At 37.5% G+C, this 25,560-nt stretch overlaps 1 pseudogene; it reads right to left on the reverse strand.

Annotated features, from left to right (window-relative positions):
- Positions 1-6,349: 6,349 nt before the first annotated feature.
- On the reverse strand, positions 6,350-6,656 carry LOC150041624 (cytochrome c oxidase assembly factor 3 homolog, mitochondrial pseudogene; annotated as a pseudogene).
- Between the last annotated feature and the right edge of the window lie 18,904 nt (positions 6,657-25,560).

Consider the following 25,560-nt stretch of genomic DNA (forward strand, 5'->3'; position numbering starts at 1 on the left):
CCTGAGTTCAAGCCCAAGGAGTGGCAAAAAAATGGAAGTGCTTTGCTTACTTCATGTTAAACTTGTGAGAATCATTTTTCTGAAACATTACTGGCTGCACTTTAATTAAAGAATCCTGTTAAAAGCTCCTTTAAGTTTTAGTTACAGCCAGACTCAAAGGAACTTAGGCTCAATGGTTTCCCTCATTCGTCATAATCAGTAGAAACCTTGGGCTCTACTAGCAGAGATCTGCAATAGAGCAAAATCTTGATACATAAGGCCATATAATGTGAAGCTAATTGAAAGGACCTCCAGGATATTGAAACAAAAGCCATATAATGAATGATTGTTGTCCTTAATGTACTATGTTGTCTCTCATCTCCTTTGCTGTCCCTTGGTTATCTCATATTGGTATAGTATCTCACTTTGTTATCTGATATATTGAATTTATTTGTATTTGGATATTTGAAATCTGATAGGGAAGGGGGGAAAACCAAGACGGGTGGGGGGTGTGGGGGGGGAGGAAATGGGTACCAAGACATGTGAAAGGGTATCAATGTATGTGAATTAATGCACCTTCTATCTGGCAAATATCATGTAACCCTTTTACTAATTACAATAAAAAAATATGGAAAAAACAACTTTTAGTTACATTCTCATAGTTAAGCTACATCCTTATGCAGATTGTGAACCTGAGCTCAGCCAATGAAAGCAGAGGGGCAGGGCCTGCTAGGCTTGGGATTAAAAGGGAGCAGTGGTCCCGCTTACTTTTTTTTTTTTTTTTTGCAGATTGTTGCCTGATGGTGTAACCTACTAAGGAAGTAATCTTTCCTTTATTGAATTCTTTTTGAGTTGGTGTCCTTATTCCTATGTGACAGCCCAATATCCCGATCTGTTTCTATCAATAGCCACCTCCTGAATAGCGGGGACTACAGGTTTGAGACACTGGGATTACCTGTATGAATTACTGTGCCCATCCCTCACCTTTTGTATTTGAGAACAATCCTACAGTCTTGCTACGTATAAAAAGCTATAAACACCAGGGGTCGTGAGTTTAGCCTAGTGGTAGCCTAGCATGCACGAAGACCAGGGTTCAATTCCTTAGTACTACATACGTAGAAAAAGCCAGCAGTGGTGCTGTGGCTCAAGTGGTAGAGCTCTAGCCTTGAGAAAGCCCAAGGACAGTGCCCAGGCCCTGAGCTCAAGCCCAGAACTGGCAAAAAAAAAAAAAAGACATGAACACAAGTGGCAGCCACTGCCTTTTCCATTTCGCTGGAATGTTAGTTCACTGGTAGTTACTTAGAATACTTTTAGATAAGGTACAAGGTATTCACAGTGGGTCCTGAAGCAATTGACCTTCAGTGAGTTCACGGGTGAGCTAGGTGATCATTTTTGTATACATGCTATTTGTAGTATGATTCTTTTTTGCAACTTAAATATTTTTAACTGATAACCTTAAAATATTTCTACACATTAGAAATGGCACAGGATGCTGGGTTGGCATGTAGAAATAAAGACTGCAACCCAAAAGGAACTTCTGCAGAAGTGAGCCATTAGCCAAAACTGGCAAGAAAGTAAAAACAGAGTAGGCAGGCTGTTCCCTTTTTATCCCAAACCCAGCAGGCCCTACCTTTCTGCTCACATTGGCTGAGCTCGTATTCACAATCTGCAAAAGAATGTAATCTAATTAACAACATGTAACTAAAATTCAAGGTTCTTTTAACAGGATGTCTCAAAGTGTAGCATGAAAAAGGATATAACTGAAATGTAATTAACAAGGGCCAACCTACCTGCCTAAAACATGAACATTCAGAAAATCAATTCTCATAAGACTGACAGGAAGTAAACAAATTATTTTGAAGCAAAGTACTTTGAAGGAAAACACTTTCCTGACAATATTGGATTCTACATTTAATATCATTTGGCTATGTTGTAGTTCCTGACAAGTACTTTCCTTCCCCTTTAAAAATTTCTGGTGATTTTATGAACCTAGATATTTTTCCTGAAGATATTATGTGATCTAGTTGGTGATCTTTTCAATAGATATTAATTTTCCTTAAACTAATCACATTCATTTGTGTTTACTACCAGGATTTGAACTCAGGGCCTCACATTTGTTTGGCTTCCTATTTTACTGATGCTTTATCACTTGAGCCACAATGCCAGCCTTGCTTTTTTTTTAAGAGAAGGAGTCTTTAGGACTTTTATCTGTAGACTGTCTTTGAATCTTATAGATTCTCTAGGTCTCAGCCTTCTAATAGCTAGGATTATAGATTGCAGCCACTAAGTACCCATCTCATTCTTTCTTAGCTTGTTAATGGTGTTTTTAAATTTTTCAAATGATTTTCTGCATTGATTGCGATTATCATGTTAGTATTCTCTTTTTTGGTAAATAATATTTTCTGTGTCTTTTATTTTTTCAGTCATGGGGCTTGAACTCGTGGCCTGGGCGCTGATCATGAGCTCTTCAGCTCAAGCCTAGAGCTCTAGGTCTTGAGCCCACAGCGCCACTACTGGTATCCTGGTGCTTAATTGGAGAGTCTCACATATTGTAATCTGCAATCCTAGCTACTCAGGAGGCTGAAATTTGACATAGTTGAAAGCCACTTGAATAGGAAAATCTGTGATATCTTGGATTTATTATGATAATGATCAGCCCAGTGTTTTTCTGTGAATGACTAAATTTATTTTCTGATTTATAGGCCACATAGCCTTACGGCAACTATTGACCTATGATTTTATTTTGTTTTTAAGTAGTTTAACAAAGAAGTTACAACTCAACATGTCAGTTTATAAATATGCATCTTGATCTGGATCACCCCCTTTCAACATTCTCCCTCATCCCTCTCGGCCTCAGCTTCCCCTCAATTTTCCTAGTTCTTATTTGTTTTTGCAGTAGGAAGACAGCTGTAGCTTATACGCCATCAAAGATGCACTGCTGTGTTCCAATGAAATGTTTCCTCTTTGGTCATGGGGTTTGAACTCAGGGTTTACTGCTTTCTTGGCTTGTTTGCTTGGCTAGCACTGTATTTCTTGAACCACATCTTCAGCCATGTGTTTTGCAGGTGGAATATCATGGACTTTTCTGCCAGGTTAGGTTCAAACCATGCTCCTATAAATCTCAATCTCCTAATTAGATAAGATTATTTTCATGAACTACTGACACCAATAAAACTTTGTATTTTTTTACAATGTTTCGGTAATGGTACTTACATATATTTTCATGAGGAACATCTCTCCATCTTGCAGTGTCTCTTGCAATTTGGATGCTAAGAGTGGTTTGGGGAAAAAGTAGTTTCAATGGACTGGTCAGACAAAAGCCTGAATTGAAATCAACTGAAAAGCAAATGCATGGAGAAGAATTAAGAGACACTAAGGATAAAAACTTGTAAATAAAGCCAGGCATGGTTGTTCACACTTGTAATCCTAGCTACTCAGAAGGCTGAGATCTGAGGAGGTGGCACTGTTCAATAAGAAATGTACTCATTACCTTACTTATGTAGCTGTAAGCCCTCTGGAAATCACCTTTACATTTTTTAAAAAAAATCCTCAAAAAGAAAGTGATGAAAGTTATAACTATAGTATGACAATGGAGTTTCAGAAAATTTGTCCTAAGCATGATTGATATGATGATGATGATGATGATGATGATGATGATGATATTATTTTAAATTCTATCTCATGGAATAAAATGATTTATGCAATGTATCTTGGTTGAGTTAATGTCACCATCCTCTTAGAGCTTCCCTTAAAATATGAGTCAGGTGCCAGTAGTTTTATCATTTAATCCTATTTACGCAAGAGACTGAGATCTGAGGATTGCAGTTCACAGTCCAGGTTTTTGTCCCCATATCTCTCCTGCATCCCTTCCCAATCATCTTGTTCCCCCTCTTCCCTTTACTATTTCAAATAAACAAATAAATGTGAATACAATATACCAGTTAACTAAGTCAGATACAGTAACAATATGAGATTAATCATAAGGGCAGAAAAACAATAGAGAAATAACATAGTGCATTAAGAACAACAATCACATGGGATAAAGCTCTTGTTTCCATGTCCTAGAGATTCTTTCATTTATTCTCATCCTATATGACCTATGTACCTAGGTTTTGAGCTACTATAGTCCTCTGCTAGGAGATTCCTAGATGTGTACTAATTATTACAAATGAGGGAAATCATTAAACCTATGTTTCTTTGGGTCTGGCTTACTTCACTTAATATGAGTTTTTCCTAGTCTTTCCATTTCCTTACAAACGGGGCGTTGTCTTTCTTTCTGACAGCAGCATAGAATTCCATTGTGTATAAGTATCACATCTTGTTGCAATCATCTACTGAGGGGCATCTGGGTTGGTTCCATATTCTCGCTATGGAAAATAATGCTGCAATGAACATCATTGTGCTAGTGGCTTTAGTATGTCCTGTTTCTGGACATTTGGGTAAATACAAGGAGTGGAATTCTGGGTTATATCGGAGATCTATCTTTATTCTTTTGGGGAATCACCATATTGCTTTCCAGAGTGGTTGAACCAGTTTACATTCCCAGGAAGAGTGTAGTAGCACCAGCATCTCCTCTTACTAGATTTCGTCATAAACATGAGAAGGGGTATCAATGTGTGAGAAGCAATGCATCTACTACCTGATGAATGTAACAGTAACTCCTCTATATATAATACCAACAATTTAAAAAAGTAGATTTTTATTGTTTGGATGATATTTATTTGTTTGTTCAAGTACATATGGTTGTTTTAAATTTCAGTGGGATACCATGTAATTTCAATTACAGTCAATATTTTGGTGACACTGGCGCTGTTACTTCATTTATAAACAAAAATATTCAAAGAGTTATGTAAACTTTTTTCTGTCATTTCTTGGGAAACATTTAAAAGTATGGCTGGCATATAGAGCATAGTTAATTAAAGAGTAGCTGGTAAGTAAAATATATAAATATTATTTTTGTCATGATTCATATTACAAGTGTTGTTACTCACTTCCATTTAAAAACTAGTAAACCACAACATACTCATTTAGAATCAAATAGCATATGGGGAAATATATTTGCCTCTAAATACAAAAAAAAAACCAAAGTCAGTCCAGGGAGAGAAGACGGTAAGACTCTTATCTTCAATTAACCACTAAAACAGCCAGAGCCATAGTGTAAGTAATAGAGCATGAAACTGGAGGGAAAAAAGTTCAGGGACCGTGCCTAGGCCTTAAATTCAAGCCCCAAGACTGGCGCTAAAAGAAAACAATTAATCAGCTCATTCTCCATTTTCCCTGTGTGGATGGAAAAGATTATATATAAACTGTTCAGAGAATTGTACTTCAATAACATGTTAGCATGTGCCTATTTATTTTCATATCCCACTATTTATCATAATTTATTCATACTGGTCAATGAAATTCATCATGTTTATCATGAATCTGGTCCTCTAAAATATTGCTATAGTATAAAATATTTATGTGACTAATGTAAGACATAAAAGTAATTGGTAGATAATTCTTTCTTTAGCTTTCCATGTACATCTAGCACATATTGTAGAGAATTCCAGAAAAGTATACATGTTTGGCACCTACATAATTGATGAAGAGATTAATTAGAATTTGATATTAGCTTTTAGACAACATTCTGATATGAGGTTTTGGTCATATTTGAAAATAGACACTACAGACACTTCTGTCGGTATATACTTTTCACAGCAACCTAAGGGAATTCCTTCATCTATTCATTCAACAAACTTTAATTCAACTGCTGTACCAGGCATATCATGGCACAATGTGTTAAATATGTAGAGAAATTTATGAAATCATCACAAGGATATGAAGCAGATCTGGGAAGTGGGGGTGGGGAAAATTGAAGAATGGAAAAGTAGTATACAGAAATGAATGTTATAGAAAGATGATGATAGAGAGAACAGGGTTTTAAAATATGATGGTGAAGGAGCTACAATTATTGATATAACATTGTACATGTATGCAAGCATTTTTTGAGATATGACTCAGTTTATTATTCTTAACTTGACCCTGTCTTTCCCACTTTAAACTCCAACCACTGCCCCAAAGCTGCCACACCCACTGTCATTACAGTAGGGCCCCTGGGAGGAAAATGGAGTAAATCACAAAGGCAGAAAGTTACAGAAGAGCCAAGGTTGCATACCTCTCAAACAAGGAGAGGACTAACAGTACAGTGTGTGTGAAACTAGAAATGGTCTGTTGATAGTGGCCAACATTGCAGTCTCTGGCTTCTTGAGTTCAATTACGTTGCAAAGTTAGGAAGTGGGCCCAATGTACAATTTTGTACAGGGTCACGGGGTGTCATCCATCATGTGAGGGGCTCCGGCAGGTGGAAGATAAGCAATGATCACACAGTTCAGGGTCCTGATGCCTTTGCATGAGCTCGAGCTCGGGCAGCTTTGGCTTCATCTTCCAGTTCATCTAAGAAATGCTCTTGGGATACTGAGTAGAAGGTGTAACCATAAATAGGCAACACCAGGGCCCCGATGCCAAGCCCGGTCACGATGTTCTGCCACTGGGCAAGTTGCACCTGCCGCATGAAATGAAGTTGTGCTGGAGTTAACTTCTCCCGAGTCGGGTCGATGCGCTGAGCGAACGGGGCCTTTTCATTTTTTGCATCCAGTGGCTCACCAGCTCCTGACGCCGCCATGTTGCTACACCGCCCTTCGCAGTCCCTGTATGCAAGCATTTTTGTAATATATGCTTTGGAAGAGAATTGATAGATAAAGTATTCAGTAGTTGGATGTGCTAACATGCCTGCCATCCCAAGCTACAGGGGAAATTCAAATTTGTAAAACAAAGGTTCAAGGCCAACATGAGCAGAAAAGTCCATAAAGACTCATATTTTCAGACAGGGAGGATGGATGCGGTAGCAAATCCTCGTGATAGGAATACCTAAGTAGTCAGAGATCAAGTAGTAAGTGAGACTTTATCCTAAAATTGCTCGGCAAAAATCAGGGCAAGAAACATGACTCAAATGGTAGAGTACCAGCCTAGCAAATACCAGACCCTGCATTCAAATCCCATACTGCCAAAAATTCTCAACTACTTTCTTTCATTTATTTATTTATTTATTTGTTTATTATTTATTTATTTATTTTTGTCAGTACTGGGGCTTGAACTTAGGGCCTGGACACTGTCCTTGGATACTTTTGCTCAAGGCTTGAGCTCTGCCACTTGAGCCACAGGCTTTTTTCTGAGTATGTGGTACTGAGGAATTAAACCCAGGGCGTTGTTCATGCTAGGCAAGCCCATCAACTATTTTCCAAACTATTTGTATCATTTCAAATATTCACTAGAAATGTATGAAGATTCCGTACTAGTATTTGACATGTTCAGTTTCTCACCTGCAATCATTCGAATAGAATAGTTATGACATCTCATTGTAGTTTTAAATTGCATTTTCCTAATATAGTAGGTTACACATCTATTCATGTGTGACTATTTGTTCCTTTGAATGTCCTTTTTGTCAATGTATCTGTTGAAATCATTTTATTGTGTACTGGTCCTGGGGCTTGAACTCAAGGCCTGGACTCTGTCTTTCAGCATTTAGTGCTGTCCTACTTGAACTGTAACTCCTGTCTTAACTTTCTGGTGGTTAATTGGACATAAGGGTCTCATAGACTTTTCTGCCTGGACTGGCTTCGATTCATGATTCTCAGATCTGTGCTTCTAAGTAGCTAGTATACAGGTGTGAGTCACCAGCGTCCCACTTGAAATCATTTATATATTTTAATTTTGTTGTTTTATTCATTGATATTAAGTTTTGGTAATGTTTATATTTCCAGTATACATTTATGAAATATGTTACTTCCACATATATTTGGGAAAAAGTAGATCCAGAAAAAAGAAAAGAAAGAAATTATCCAGATTTCTAAGTTACTCTTGTCGGGATTTTTAGTCCTCGGTCCCTCCTGACCTGCAGGAGGGATAGAGAAAACACGTCTTGACCAGAATGAGCTGAGAAAGGAGAGGGCCCGCACCCAGTCCTCCCTTGCTGGAGGACAATAATGCATCAGGGAGACCTGACAAGGCAGGAGCTTATTTATTGAGGAAGTACATTCAGCTAATATAGGGTGCAGAAGCCTATCAGCACAATGATGGGCAGAGCAGAGGAGGTCCACATGTTTACTCTCACTATAGGTCTCAGCAGAGAATGATAAAGAAATAACACATTCATACACAATAGTCAGCAGAAAGTGATTCACAATACCGACGATATAGCTCAAAGTTAGGCATGGCGTTCACACAAGACAGCTCATTTCTTTGTGTGGTTATCTTACTCAGTGATGCAGATTCATGGGCCAGCCTGACCCTGCACTTGGCTCCCAACGACTCACATCACCCTTGGCCATCTTTTTAAAGGATTACACCCAGAGAAAGGACATAAGACAGTCATTTCCTAAGATTCCTTAGTGAAAGAATGTATGATCTAGGAGGAGCAAGCCACATATTCCTGGTGCTTTATGTCTTTGAGTCTCATTTTCTCTTTTCGCATGTTCTTTCTATGAGTCTGTGTCACTCTTTGTACATTTATGTACACTATGTTTTCCTTTCTAAGTCTGTAGCTTAAGGGATAGAATCTAGGGCTTCATGCACGCTAGACAGTCTACCACCAGGCTACACTTGCAGTCATTCCATGACTTTCTGATAACATGACCTTCCTGCCATCCAAAGTAATAATTGATTGGAATATGCCCAAGTGATGGATATATCTCTGTGAGAGGAGATAAGCTATTTGAAGATCCCCTTGCCAGTAGAGATCACAACATCTTTCTCTACTCTAGTTGGTGCTTAAAATCAAATCTCCATTAGTGCACTGAAAGTTTTTCTGAGTACCATGGAATGCATTTTTTCATTAATTGACTACATCTGGTCACTGGTATTTTCACAGATGTCTTTTTTTTCCAGTCCTGAGCTTGAGCTCTGGGCCTGAACACAGTCTTTTGGCTTTCTCAAGGCTAGCACTCTAGCACTTGAGCCTCAGCACCACTTCCGGTTTTTTTCTATGCATGTGGTACCAAGGAATCGAACCCGCATCTTTGTGCATGCTAGGCAAGCACTCTACCACTAGGCCAAATTCCCGGCCCACAGATGTCTTCTCCAGTGTCCTTTCTGGTGTCTTCTGCATGCATATAATATGTGCGTGCATATAACCTATGGCTGGCTGCTTTTACTTTATTTTTTTGCTTCAGATCTTTTACTTAAAGATGTTTTATGGTGTTTACATTCTCACAGTTGGAGGTGTTTTCTGTGGATAAAAGGCGAGTTTGTTCATAAAAGTTAATTGCTTTTGAGATAGATATGGAATAGGTCTACTGAATCTTCTTGTCATAGGTCAACTTTGTGGAATTAGGCCATTTTGTTGAAAATGTACTCAGACCTGAGCCTCAGGAATTTTCCTACCCTGTCTTATACTTTCTATATATTTAATGCTGGATGTTCTACCTGAGACATAATACTGTTCTCCCCTTTGGTATCATTGAAGGATTGCAGAGAGAACATCCAAAGACCCAGAAACAATATGACTGAGAGATAGGGCTGGTAATGTTGCTTAAGTGTGGGGAAACAAAAAGGTTTTGGTGCACATAGCTTGGTTTCATGGACATCTAGCAATCTCTGTAGTCTCTCCTCTACCAAGTAATAATTGCATTCAAATTTAGAAGACAGGAGAAAAGTGTTCATTCCTAATGGAAGAACCTTCTCTAGTGTTTAACTTTTACGCAAACTATTGAAATCCCGTTCTGAATATAAATGTAGATGAAGGACAACATTTTCTTCTCAGCATCCTCTGGCCAATCCTTTCCATATCCAGACTTGTTCCTCTTCCAAATTTAATTCTGTAATCGTGTTGACTATGCGCTTTTTCCTTTACATCACTTAGTCTTGTGAATTTGTTTTTTGTGGGTCATGGCGCTTGAACTCTGGACCTGGGTGTTGTCCCTGAGCTCATCACTCAAGGCTATCCCCCTACTCCTGAGCCTCAGCACCACTTCCTGTTTTCTAGAGGTTAATTGAAGATAAACGTCTCATGTTCTTTAGTGCCTGGGCTGGTTTTGAACTGGGATCCTCAGATCACAGCCTCCTGAGAAGCTAGGATTATAGGCGTGAACCCCCATGCCCAGCATAGCCTTGTGAATTTTTTTAAAGTATTATCATTTACATGATCTCAAGATTTCCCTCAGAATTGCTAGTTATTTCAACTTTGTAGATGAACAGTTTGCTGACATGTTAAAGAAAATGTTTTAAAGATAAGAGAAAAAATGAGAGTGGAAGGAACCCTTACTTTTGCAGGATTTCCTTACTCTGTCATATAACTTCTCTGCATCTGCAAGGCCAGTTGTTCCCAAATCTCATTCTCTTTCTCTCTTTTTTTTTTTTGTAATTCTTGAGTCTGTGTCTTCCTACCTATACAAACCATTTAAAGGCATACGAAGACACAGAGAACTAGGTCTTTTTATTGGGGGGAGGGGGACAGGGAAGGGGCGAGGGGGAGAGGGAGAGAGGGAGGGGGAGCGCCTGTCTATATACCAGCTGTCTGGAGATTCTGTAAATATAGAAGTGAATGGCTAAATTATGAACACAAGCAGTTTGGTGTGAGTCATCTGAAACCTTTCTCTGATAGCTGATCACTCTTCTAGCTATTTTATATCTCTCTTCTAATGCCCAGTCCCATATCCATTTTTTAATATTATTAGATGCACTTGCTTTTGAAAACTATTTTGTAATAATATGTCATTTATATATAAACTTATGACCTTTCCTTGTTTGCCACAAAAGTATGCTCATTGACATGTATCAGCTGAAATATGGTTTTTGTTACTATATGAGGTAAAGTGTTACTAATGTCTCTTAGCCCTGAAAGACTTTAATACTTTCTTATCTTTGATCAACTTAGTTATAGAACTCTAATAATATAAAAAATATAACTATCATAATGTCAACCACATTTAACCTTCTTGATATCCCATGATTCTTTGCACTAAGGGCTCAAGGCCAGGTCTTTGCTGACTGCTTGATAACTGAATGAGTGATTATTCTCCTTGTTAATAGACAATGATATAGAAAACTCTTCCATATGTACAGAATATTAATGAGAAGCTGCACAAGCTGAGATAAGACTATAAGATGCTGCAAGCAATCACTTATAAGAACATTATAAAAATATTACTCGTTAGGGATGTAGGCAGACTGGGGGTCTTGTGTGTGATGAACGAGGAGAAAAAACGACAAGATACACTTTAACTTACAGGAAAAACCGAGTAATTCACAAACAAAAATATGTCTTACCTATTTTTTCCAGTTAATTATTTTTAAAAGCAAACTTTGCGGCAAGGTATTACAGATTTTTGAATTGGGAAGAGAAATCCTTTACTCTGTTCCTCTAATGCTTTCAATGCCCGGAAAAATGACATTAAGGCAACCATTGAAGAAATTATAGCAGATGCCAAGAAACTGTTATTTTCCTGAATTTTTTTGTACTTTTGATTGTTGTCACTAAGTGAAATATTTAGTAAAAGCATACATTTACATTGCACATTTGGATGGCATACTAAAAAATGTGCGTGGGGGGGGCACTCACTCACTCACTCACTGCGTATTGCTAAATTGTCTAGTTCAGTTTGGTTGTATTCTGGAAATAGGATCTCTGAGTCAGTTCTTCTATTTGACTCATGAAATGTCATAGACAAAAAGCTACTGAGAGATCACCTAAGTTTTTCTGAAGTGAATAATTTAGAGACCCCCTTTTAAAGGTAGAAAAAAAGCTTATTAACCCATAGTATTAACTTGAATTGTATCTAGCATGGTGTTCAAATAAGGATATAATGGAAAATATAATAAAACTGATGTAAAATGTATGTATTTCAGGTAATATTTATAAAACTAGGTATGAACCTTTTGAACTTACGCCATGTACTATGATTGACTTTTCTCAGTCATTGCTTCTAGTTAATGAAGGACATCAGAACTGTATACAGGGTCTTTGTTTAGCAGGAACACCTCTTTTGTATTAACACATCTATCTTTGTAGGTTAGTGTAGCTTCTCATAATTACAACACTCTAGTTGGTTTCCATTCAACAATTAACTGTACCACTTATAGACAAAATATTTGGTCTTAAGAATACATTTTTGTAAAAAATGGAAGCATAGAAATGGAAGCAGCATTAGAATATTCTAATAGAACTGACAAGCCATTTTCCCTAATACATCTCTTTAGCTCACTTTGAGAAATATCAACTTACTGAGATCTGAGAATCATGGTTCAAAGCCAGCCCAGGTAGAAAAATCCCCATGAGACTCTTTTCTCAAATTAACTATTCAAAAAAACCCAGAAGTGGGGCTGTGATTTAAAGTGGGAAAGTGCAAGCCTTGAGCCAATATAGCTCAAACACAGCACCCAGGCCCTAAGTTCAAGCACTAAAACCAACAACCCCCCACAAAAAATGAACTTAGTAATTTTTTCTCATTTTGCTGAAGGAAAACTGTTAAGGTTATTAACCATCTAGCAGTGGAGATTGAACCAAAATCCAGAGCTAGAACCAATTGCATGATCCTTAGTATAGTACATTTCCTGGAAAGCCATATTGCTTATAATTGTATGATTTAAATTTATCTTACCTAAGATGAAAATCAGAATAATGCCATTTATATCCTCTCCCTTAACACATTTTTTTTTTCGTTCCTGGGAACTAGGAAGCTTCATCTAAGCACCGTTCATTAACTATTCTTAATTTGAAATCTTATCTGTTGTTATATTAGTTTGAATTCTTGTTTTCATGTTATTTTCACCAGTATTTACCACATGAAAGAGGAAATTGATAGGGAAGTGTCTTTAGGAAAAAAACATCAAGACTGCTGGACAAAGAACACGTATCTAAGATATACTAAGTTTAGAGAGTAGAAAAAATGATAGGTTTACAGATTGGCTGATAAGCTTCAAATGATTTGATTTCAGTATTAGTGATTAAATTCCAAATTTTTAGGTAGTTAATTTATAGTAGTCCAAATGTATAGGTTAGTTATGATGTTATAACTGAGATCCTAAATCATCCTAACTTTGATGAAAAAAAAAACCTTAGTATCTATGATTGGAGATTGAACTATAGTGCCCTCCACATCCTTAAATAGTATAGTGGGTGAAGAAATCTTTAATTAAGAGTTTACAGCTCTGATGTTATGACTATTATGAACTAGAAGTTTAATGGCTGGATAATGGCAAGGGGATGGTGAAAGGTACACAGAAAAATTATTAGAGTGGCTGGGATGTAGATGGCCTTGAATGGTACATATGGGCTTAAGCTCAATGAGCAAACAGAAAGTGCCCATTAGGGCTTTCTGCTTCCTGTATATAGATGTTCCCAGCTGAGCATTAAATAACAAATTCATGTTCAGCATGTATCAGGTCAGCTGGTTTTGTCCAATCTTTGGGTATAATATGCTCTTCCCATCCTCTAAAAAATATTAATACTTTGTACCTTGTTAGGTAATGGACTTCTTTAAATGTCTTGAAAAACTTACTTGTACTCATGTTTCTCAGTTTTCTCATCTGTAAAATGAGGCCATGGAACCAGATCTGATGATCATAATTCACTTTCAGTCTGCCATGGAATCTCTCCTCTCTACTACTCTCATGGATTGTTTAACCTCATTATCTGCGTGATTATCTGTGTGGAAGTAAGGGGAATGTCTATGGAGTTTGGGGGAAAATGCCACAGATCATTCCCCCAACAACTTTAAACTCATTGCATGTTCTGATAGAGTAGGAGAGACACTGGAACTCATAGGCACAGGCAAAAGATTCCTGAACAGAATCCCAGGGTCACAACAGATTGGAGAGAGACTTGATAAATGGGACTACCTAAAAATAAAAAGTTTCTGCACAAATAAAAGCATAGCCACAAAAGTAGAGAGACAGGGCCAGGAGTTTGGCCTAGGGGTAGAGTGCTTGCCTAGCATGCACAAAGACCCGGGTTCGATTCCAAGGAACCACATACATAGAATAAAGCCAGAAGTGGTCCTGAGGCTCAAGTGGTAGAGTCTAGCCTTGAGAAAGTCCAAGTCAGTGATCAGTCCCTGAGCTCAAGCCCAGGACTGGCAAAAAAAGTAGAGAGACAGCCAACCTACTAGGAAAAGATATTTACCAATAATACAGCTGACAAATGCTTAATATCCAGTATCTACAGGGAACTCAAGAAACTAATCCCCCCAAACCCAACAAACCAATCACTAAATGGGCAAGGGAACTAAAGAGACACTTATCAAAAGAAGAGATTATAATGGCGGAAAAGCATATGAGAAAATGTTCATCATCCATAGTCATAAAGGAAATGCAAATAGAAATAACCCTAAGATACCACCTTACCCCAACTAGAATGGCCAAGATTTTGAACTCACACAATGACAGATGCTGGCAGGGTTGTAGAGAAAAAGGAACCTTACTGCACTGCTGGTGGGATTGTAAACTAGTTCAGCCACTCTGGAAAGCAGTGTGGAGGTTTCTTAAAGAACTGAAAATTGACCTTCTCTACGATCCTGCCATACCACTCATTGGCATCTACCCTGAACATCATAACCCAAGATATGATAAGGACACCTGCTTAGCTATGTTTATCTCTGCACTATTCACAATAGCCAGGCAATGGAAACAATCCAGATGCCCTACTGCAGATGAATGGATACAGAAAATGCGAGATATATATATATATATATATATATATACATACAATGGAATTCTACATAGCCAACAGACAAGATAAAATAATGGCATTTGCAGGGAAGTGGATGAATCTAGAGCAAATCATGTTGAGTGAGACAAGTCAAGACCAAAGGAACAAAAGGTGCATGGTATCCTTAATATCCAAACAGTACAAGAGTGAGGACTCAAAAGTTGCATACCCATAGCATATCCATGCTATGGACATGGTACTGGAAATATAAACACTACTACATAGACATAAAAACTTATGACTCTATAGACATAATTTTTATTACATAGATTATTATGTATGTATGACATATATACCCTCAGCCTAATTTTGATTATGTTCTAAAATCTAAGTGCTAGTGATTGAGTATAGAGATTCCCTTCTTGAATACTTGTTTGTTAAACATGTCATTTGAAATATGATGTAAAAATCAATGTTAAGAAATTCTTTAATAAAAATTTTTTTAAAAAATCATTGCATGTTCTACTTGTTAAAAGTTTGCCATAATGATTTATAGTCTCAGCTCATGAAAAAAATCAATGTGGGGCCGGGCACTGTGGCTCACACCTGTAATCCTAGATACTCAGGAGGCTGAGGATGAAGGTTCAAAGCTAGCCTGGGTACTAAAGACTGTAAGACTCTTATCTCCAATTAGCCACTGGAAAACTAGAAGTGGCAATGTGGCTCAAGGGGTAGGGTGGTAGCCTTGAGCTGAAGAGCTCAGGGAGAGTACCTAGGCCCAGAGTTCAATCCCACAACCGACCCCCCCAAAAAAAACCTCAATATGGGTCTCCAGAAAATAGAGAGACAGAAATATCGTATTTGTGATGATTTTAGCTACAAGTAACAGCATATTGAACCACAGTACCTAAAATAATAAGAACATTTTATTATCCCACATCCAGAGTTAGAGTGGTTTGAAGATTACTTAATTCAGTAGCTGAACAATGCTATCAGGGCTGTGTTATCTTCCACGCTTTCTTTCTGTTTATACTCAGATTACTCAGTCTCTCCTCAGACTTGTGAGATGGTTGTGACAGCTCCAGACATCACATGCAGAAAAAAGTCAAATCTAAGGGAAAGAGGACATTTTTTCTTTAATTATGGAGGAAAGCCTTCCTTAACCAAGTTTCACTGGCTGTCAGCTTCCATTGGTTAGATAAGGGATGGTCACATAGTCCCTTAGCTGCAAGAGAGGATTAAAAATGGGTGTCTAGGATAGCCAGCATTCGTAGCAGGAGGTAGGTCTGCCAGAATAAGGGAAAGGGGGAGGGGCATGGATGTAGAGAAAGGAACTAATAGCGCCTGCCACATATGTCCCTTTTCCAACACTCATCTTAAGATCCCTCCTCTTCCTTTATGTAGCTGCTGGCTAATTAAAGCTAAGTATTTAGCATAAATCAGGGCTTTTGTGAATTATCTGAATAATTAGAGTCATTGTAAGCATAGAGCCCTTATTTTATTTTATCTAAAAGTTTCATAATAAATGGGCTTCCATTGCCCCAAATGAGCTTTTCTGGTGTCCAAATCAAACAGCCCCTCCCCCATTTGAATTGTGCTTTAGAAAAATAATTTAAAATACACAGGGATTATGATTTAAGAGCAACTTAACTTCTTTTTCCCCCTCTGAAAATCTCCGTCAGCAACCAGAAATGAGATGAGATTAAAGGAGTATGTGTATATTTAATGCAAAATTAGGAATATGTGGCTACAAATCAGTGAAGTGTTTAGAGCTATGACCATGAATAAATTGTGAAATATCAGCTTACTTCTCTGCTACAACAGTGATCTAAAGAACCTTTTCTGTTTCCCCAGCAACCTTGCTCAGCATTAGCTTGCTTCCCTCCGAGTAAATTAAATGTGATTTTGAAGTACTACACTTCATTATTTCAGAAATCACAATACCTTGCAGAAATAAGAACATTTCATAAATCATATTGGAGTTTATTTTTAAGCCAGGGAAGAGAAAGTATTTATTTGGATTTTTTTCTTTTAAATCTAGTAAAATTTGAAGCACTTATAAATTATGTCCATGGTAAGGTGGTAAATGAGGCATAGTATACTTCATTTATTTAAAATACATTAGTGATTGCCCAATCATTTCTTTAACAAAGAGAATTGTATCAGGGACATAAGATAAAAGTCCCATCTCAAATAAATGACTTAACTTTATGATCAAAAGCTCTGATGAAAAATGGTATTTAATTCTAAGCATAATTTCCTAAAATGAAGTTCTCTCATTTATTATTCTGATCACTTGTAAATAATGTTTCCTCAGATGTGGGGGTATATTTTAGGTGTGTATTACATGCTTCTGCACATACCTACATTTGCTCTTTTCATGCTGTATAGTACCCCGGATAATTTTTGTAGGAATGTTTGTTTCAATGTTTAAGTTGTTTCCATTCGTGTCATTTTGGTGCTTAGAAAAAATTCTTATACCTGAAAATGGAATAACATTGTTTTCAAACTGTTTAGTAGGAAGTTGTTAAATAGCTTTTGGATTTGCCTGTCTCTGTGTCACTTTATTGGTCAATGTTATTTTTTTGGTTGTTTGTGGGCTTGAAATCTGGTCCTGAGTAATGTCACTTTATTTAATGAACTCAGTTTGTCTCAGATAGGAATTATCTAGGGAAGTTACTGGTCACTCTGTTAGGCTGAAGCACTTGACATTAGAGAGTATATTTGATTTATGTTTGTTTCATATGTGAAGGTTGACCACATGACTTGTGACAGAGAAGTCATCAAGCATAGTTCTTCAAGAAAATCGATTACTATTCACATAGGGCCTAGACTTGCTTTTTTTTTAATTCAGCAGTCTCTGAAAAGAGTACTTTCACTCCTAAGAGTGTATCTGTAAGATGATCTATGTGGACAGTAGGAACGAAATTTTAAATGTATGGTTATTTTGATCCTATTAAATTCATATGTTTATTGAAAAAAATACAGTGGATTTGCTAGAAGTTCAAGCATAAAATTTGGTGCACTTCTATCTGGTGAATATAATGTAACCCTTCTATTAATCACAATAAAAAAAGAAACAGAAAAAAATTTGGTGCATGATATATATTATATATATGAAGCCCCTTTGTACAATGAAATTATGTAACAAAACTTTAATGTATATTATTAAATATACTTGCAATTGATGTTCTCGTATTTATATCATGATATAGGCAGAGATTCTAGAGCCTTAGAGTCCACTGTTTTAGTTCAAGAATGCACAGGTAGGCACATTGTCTGATGCAGGAGAAATTCTGCTCTCCAAATCTCTCTGAATCGCTGGCAGATATCTCAGATGCTACCACATGGCCTTCTTAAATTAGGAATATCAACTGGAGAGCCCGTCAGATCTGAGTTTGTATCCTTGTGTTCCCACTAGTCCTGTGGCCTTGAATAAAACATTTCACTACAAGGGTTTCTAATCTTTAAATTGGAGATAAAAATGCCTCATTTGAGAGTATTGTGAGTGTTAATGAAGATATAAAGTAGTTGATAGGCATATAAAATTCAATACATAAGAAAAATCAATATTTTATACAAAGGAATATATGTCCTTTAACATGGTAAAATAAGTATGAAATTTACAATTTTAGCTGACTTAGAGCAAGCAATTCAGTAGTATTTATTCAGAGCATTGTGCAAATACTACCACTGTCTAACTGCAAAACTTGAGTGTGTGTGTGTGTGTGTGTGTGTGTGTGTGTGTGTGTGTGTGTGTGTTGGTCCTGGGTCTTGAACTCAGGGCCTGGATGCTGTCCTAGAGCTTTTTATTTCCTCAAGCCTAGTGTTCTACCATTTGAGCCACAGCTCTTCTTCCAGCTGTTTGCTGCTTAATTGGAGATGGTTGTCTCATGGAGTTTTCTGTACAGGCTGACTCTGAATCAGGATCCTCAGATCTCTGCTTTCTGAGGAGCTAGGATTACAGGCATGAGCCACTGGTGCCTGGCACAGAGTGATTTTGATTTTAGTACTGCAAATGACTTTTTTAGATGAGTTGCTACCTGTAATCAGCCAAACATTAATACAGGAAGTATATAACTTCCTATCATACAGATAAATATGTTGTCTTTAGTCTCCTTAGCATTTGCTAGACAGCCATAGTGCCTAGTCTCTAGTAGTCAATATACTGGATATTTCAAAATAATCTCAACTTGTATGTTGACAGACTTGCATCTGTTGTTCCAGCATGGACTGTCCTGAGATCCTTAGATGGAGGTTTCCTGCCCTACTATAATTCTTAGTGGGTTTCTACTCTAGTCTCCTTTGTCTCTTTGTCCTTATGGGGTGAGAAGTGTCAGAAGGACCGAAGAGATGTACTCTCTTAGAGCCCGTTCCTATGTACTATTTCAAGAATTGCCCTCTAGCTCAAAGCATGCTTCCTCACTATTCTCATTCCTGAGTGTTCCCTTCTGAGAGCTGACAACCACATTGGAGTGTTCACTCATACACCTGAAGAACAGTCATGGGGGAGGGATGAGTAGAATTCTATTGAGTGTATATTCCCTGTTCTCTTATCCATTGAGGGATATCTGGGATGGTTCTATATCTTAGCTATGGTAAATAATGCTGCAATGAAAATGGTTGTGCTAAAAAAAGAATAGAGAAGAGAAAAATTATTCAAGATGGGACTATGGGGATAGCAGTATATTATGTTATTTTAAAAGATGTACACAGACAACTAAGTGCACTGGCAGAAAAGTGACTAGATTAGAGAAGTACTTCTGCATTCTATGTATGAATTCCAGAGTTCTGGGCTCTTGTAAGTACTCCACAGTTGACTTTCCCCAGCATTCTCATAATCTAGCTTTATCTCTAAATTGTTATTTGTTCCTTGCTATATCCCTACCCTGTAGCATAATGTGTATCACATGTTTGAACTTCATACATATGGAACACATGAAGGATGACAGAGAGGCTAAAGCTTGGGAATGGAGATGAGGAGAAAATCATGATAAACCTTGAGAAAGTGGGCATGCAGAAATGGTGACATGCTTAATAGAAGCCCTAGGGAGACAGCATGATTGTAATGAGGTAAACTTGTATCTTCTCTAGTCTCCTAAAGACAAAAATGCATTCCTTACTTTCTACATCAATATAAACTTATTTGATTAAATGTGATAAAAATTGTGGTCACTCTTTTTGGAGAACATGCATATATATACACATGCAAGCGAAGCTTTCAGAAAGTATCAGTTTTGTTTCTAACATTTTGAAGTAATAAGACACTTTCCTGTTAACTTAGTAGTAATGACAATATGGAGAAGGCAAGAATGAACTAGGAAACTTAGCATTCAAGGAGAGAAAGTTCAGTCAAGTTAAGACATTTGTCTAAGGTCACTTAGCCAATAAATACTAAGCAATGGATTCAGGTGAATCTTTGGATTCCAGTGATTTGCTTGTTACAGCTTTGGTGGAAATTCATCATGTTACCTTTGGCAACCACATGGAAGAAATACAAGCAGTGGAAGGGTAATATGAAATACTTGAAATGTATAAAATGCAAATTACAAGGCACCATATACATATGGCTTAAGGGGCTCTACTTGTGATCAAAAGGTCGATCTTTGAATTCTACTTTGGACACTCAGCAGATTATTTAACTTCTTTAAGTCTTAGTTTCTTCAGTTGCAAAGTACTACTAGTACTTAACTCATGTGTCACAGCCAAACTAAAATGAGGTAGTATGCAAAGAGTTTATTACCTAGTAATTGATAAACACCAAATAAACGTTAATTGTTCCCAATAAATGATAGCTAATATGATGCAATTATGATTTTTTGAGGTATTTTCAATTTAATTAGTCTATAAAATATTTAAGGAGAGTGTGATTGGTGTTGTGAAGACTATATCTTTATGTGCACTGCATGGGAAATGGATATGAAGCTTCAGTCTGTATAATAATAGACATCAACCTATTCAGATTGCACATTTTTTTAAGAGTCGTGATAATGATAAAAAAATGACTACATTGACTATAATTTTGTCAGTTTAGTTGACAACAAATTTTTGCTTCATATTTGTGTTTTTTTTTTTTTTTTGCCAGTCCTGGGCTTGAGCTCAGGGCTTGAGCACTGTCCTTGGACTTTCTCAAGGCTAGCACTCTACCACTTGAGCCTCAGCACTACTTTCAGCTTTTTGCTATGTATGTGGTACCGAGGAATCAAACCCGGGTCTTCGTGCATGCTAGGCAAGCACTCTACCACTAGGCCAAACTCCCGGCCCATAAACCAACACTTTTTTTTTTTGCCAGTCCTGGGCTTGAGCTCAGGGCCTGAGCACTGTCCTTAGACTTTCTCAAGGCTAGAGCTCTACCACTTGAGCCTCAGCACCACTTCTGGCTTTTTTTTTCAATGTATGTGGTACTAAGGAATCGAACCCGGGTCTTTGTGCATGGTAGGCAAACACTCTACCACTAGGCCAAACTCCCGGCCCCGTATTTGTGTTTTTATGATTAAAATAATGCCACCAAAATCTGCTCAGTTTAAAGTAGGTTCAACTAAAGAGAGCCAAAACAATTTAATCTTCCCCTTATTTTTAGGAGGCAGTTTGGGGCCACGAGTGTGAGCTAGAAGTAGAGTTCTTGCCTAGCATGGTGAAGCCTGGGTTTGATTCCTCGGAACTACATACAAAGAAAAAGCCAGAAATGATGCTGTCACTCAAGTGGTAGAGGGGTAGCCTTGAGAAAGCTCAAGAACAGTGCCCAGACCCTGAGTTCAAGCCCCAGGACTAGCAAAAAAAGAGGAATTGCAATAAAGTAGCTAAAGTTAAGCAGAAAGCCTGGAGACACCACAGTTGCTGCTTCTCAAGTTGAATTAACTGGTAGTTGCTCTGGTCTATGCCAGTGTCAAAGATGGCATTCTTCTCAGGCGATGGGAGGGCTATTTTCCATAAGCTGTTCTTTGGGGAGGAGTGAGGATGTATTTTGTGGGTTACCCAAGATTTCCCTTGGTTTTTCGGATTGTCTAGGATCTGAGACTGTCCAGCAGGATGTGGATTTCCACTCCTAGTCATCTAGTTCACACTGCAGGTAAGTGAAGAGCCACGCACACTCTATCTCTGTTGCCTTTATCCAGGATCTGTCTGGTCACCACAGCCATAGCCAGGTATGTGCTCAATATGTCTTCTTCTTGTTTGTTTTTGCCAGTCCTGGGCCTTGAGCTCAGGGCCTGGGCACTTTCCTTGGGCTTTCTCAAGGCTAGAGCTCTACCACTTGAGCCACAACAGCATTTCTGACTTTTTCTATGTATGTGGTACCAAGGAATTGAAGCCGGGTCTTCATGCATGCTAGGCAAACACCACTAGGTGCTTACCACTAGGCGAAACTCCCTGCCCCAAATCTGTCTTCTTAAGCAAGCTGCCAGAATTTTTTCTCTCTGGCTAAAATCTCTGTGCAATTTCTGGTTATTTGGCGTGACTCTCTATTTATGGATTTTTCTGGGACACTAAAGCTGGTTTCTTGGAGAATGCTCACTTAGAACTCATTTGTACCTCCACCATGTTTGTACATCTCCACTAAAAGTCATTTACTTTAAGGTATTTAGGTGTTTATATTTTTGGCTTTAATTCAGAGCCTTAACTGCTCATGGTTGGTGCTGTACCATTTGAATTGTATTACCAGTTAAATTGGAGAAAAGAGTGGGTTTGTGTGCCTGCACTGGCCTCAGATGTTATTTCTGCAGATCTCAGCCTCCTGGGCAGATAGGATTATACATGTGGGCTTAGATTTCAACTATATCTAACTATAAAATTTCAGAACTATGTCTTTAGGCTTTGAATAATGTACAGTACCAACTAAGAAGTCTAATTGGTCATTTGGTGTTTTATTTTGTCTTTTGAGACTGCAAGTTTTCCTGAGTTCCCTTCTTTTTTAAAATAACTGTTCCAACGGAGATAATTAAAAGAAGTATTTTGTTGTTATTGTTCCAGTGTGTGGGCTTGTACTCAGTGTCTGGGCATTTTTCTCTCAAGGATAGTACTGTAACACTTAAACCTCACTTCTACTTCTGGTTTTTTAGTAGTTATTCAGGAATAAGAGTGTCACGGACTTTTCTGCCCAGGCTGTCTTGAATCTATGATCTTCAGATATAGGCCTCCTGTATATCTATGATTACAGACATGAGCTGCTAGTTCCTGGCACAAAATTTATATTTTTCCAGTAACAAAAATAGAGTGAAGACATCAAACTTTACAAATTCTGGCAAAAAATTGCTACAATTTTTTTCTTTTGTATTTCAAGTGGAGAATGAGACAACTATAGGAAGGGGAATATTCTCATCACTACCTCAGTTATTGGGGTTAATGGCTTCCTTCCTTCTTTCTTACATATTATCTAGCCTAGGTCAAAGCCAAGTGTGCTTTTCTGAGCTATAATGTGATCTACTCAGTTATGCACTGTGAATTCAGTATCTTTTCTAGCTTTCATTTCAAGTATTTCACTTTTATAATAGACATACCAGAAAAGCTTAAAATAACTGGCAGTATTCCTAGAAGCAATGTGCATTTAATAGACATTTATTATTTTGCCATAACTTGTACAGGTGCCATCTTAAAATGTAAGATGTATTTCTGTTCTTCTTGGTGTAGTTATTTTATTCTTCACTACAAAAAAACCACATTAAATGTATGTAGATTTAGCTTATGTTTGAATAATCCTTGAGTTCTTTGTTGTAATTAAGACAGTCTTATCGCTTGGATGCTGCTTTATTTCTAGCAGTTTCCAATTTTTTTTACATTACAGAAAAAAGCAGAGTGTTAGCAATTAGTAAAGATTAACACACACACACATACACATACAATATACACACACAAACACACAAACATACACTCCTTTCTTCCAGTTCTAAGGGAAAGTGTTGCCCAAAAGATATAAATGTTGAGATTAATATAATATAGAGTCTATACTAGGCACAGGCAGGCAGGCAGTTTTGGACAGGAGTTATCAGACCACATTGGGAGGAGAGATATTTCCTCATGTTGTTTTAATATGGAATGGTGTGGAAGGCTATTTAGAATAGAGGGGAGACTATTCATAAAGACATTCCAGTACTCCAAACAGAGGCATTCTCTGCTATTGTCACTTGCAATTATTTCTTTTTAAAAGGGACTGTACTTCTTCAATATGAAGATGACAGTGTTCTAGAAATGTATTGATTGAGAGTATTAAAAATAAGGTCCTCTATTTTTTCATAGACTAACAGGTGAATAGATAAGTACCCAGTGATGAATGGTCCCTGAGCTTTTCAAGTAGAATAGCATTTTGTTGCCTAGACCTATTTAATTTTTTGTGTTTCTCTTACAATTATTAACTAGCAAAATTATTACCTTATTCTTTTTCTTCTCTGTTTAAAAAAATTCAGTCCACCATGGGCTTGTCTTTTACTGAGATGTCACAACTCAGCTGAGTGATGTAAATGAGATTTTCGGTGGAGAATCTTACTTCCTTTTAGGATGACCTTATTTCCCTTTGGCACTTAAATTGTGATTTCCTTTCTCTTCTGTTTAATCCCATAGCAAGGATATTATGTTCTGCATTGCCACATGTATTAAGAATTTGGAAAAAATCAGTTCAACTTCATATCAAACAGTACTAAAAAGCCGCCCTTGTCTTGGGTTGTACCTTAGTTTACAACTCTTGAGAGACGGACTCTGTTCTTCCTTCTCATCCTTAGTTCCCAAACCAAAATCCTGGGAGTAATCTCTTTCCATTTCCCATAAAAACCTCCTTACTTTCTGAGAAAAGGCATTTGTAGTTCTTCAGGCAGAGAGGCAAGATTAGAGGACCTAAGGAAAAGAAGTTGCTTGGGGGTTGAGCAGATTCAAGTATTGCATACCAGGAAGGATAATGTGGAGGAACATGTAACAAGAAATGTCTACAGAGTCCATGGACTTGGTTGGAGACAAAGCTATTATACATTTAATTTGTGGGGAAAGAATCATGGGTTAGTAAAACAGCTAGAGATTTAGTGTACTGAGCCAGTCCTTGGGTATATTCTCTGTGACTTGAGTCACTCCATGGAAGAATGATTGAAAGGGGTGTATTGTACACAAAAACTGACATGTTGATCTGAAACCCCATTTTGAAAATACTTAAAGATAATAATAAAAGTCACTGCATGGGGTCTGAATTCGACCAACTTCCCAGGGCTATGGTGAATATCTACTCCAACAAGAAACTGTGAAGCATTATTTAAAACAACAAAACACTGAATCAATATTACTTATTTATTTGGGATTCAGGGCTGCAAATGTACATTTAAGTAATCAGTTCAAATGTGAGAATGAAAGCCTGGGAGGAATTTTATGAGGTTTTTCCTGTCAATTAGATTCATAAATTACTGAGTACTGTAAACCCTGATTTTTCTTATTGCAAGTGTTAATTTTTCTAGTTGTTAACTTTCCTTCACAGTTTCTTCCCATTAGAGTGAATTTTAGATCAAACCATTATAAACATACCATCTAGTTTTTGTCCTTCCAACAGCTTAAGGAGACTGTCTCTGCTCAGCTCACTACATTGTCCATTTCTTGTATCCATGTGTTTTCAGTGGTCTCCAAAGTCAGGCTAAGGGATGGAAGCTGCCTGTCCAGTGCCCTTTGCCCTAGTACCTGAGTGGACTCACCCCTATACTGCAGTCAATGAAGAGATGAGGGATAAAGGTGCAGTCAGTCTTGTGGTACCCAGGTGGAGAGGAAGAATGAAAATAAGACTGTAGATATAAAACTCTTTTCCAAAGCTCTAAGCATTGGATATCAGCTTTTCCTTGTTTGAGGAATTAGTCCTACAAATTGTGGTGATAATTTTCCATGGGTCAAATAAATGATTTAGGGGTTATGAGAGTAGGAGAATGTGAAACAGTCAT

Source organism: Megascapheus bottae, chromosome X, assembly GCF_031878675.1.
Source record: "Megascapheus bottae isolate mThoBot1 chromosome X, mThoBot2.hap1, whole genome shotgun sequence".
Taxonomy (NCBI): domain Eukaryota; kingdom Metazoa; phylum Chordata; class Mammalia; order Rodentia; family Geomyidae; genus Megascapheus; species Megascapheus bottae.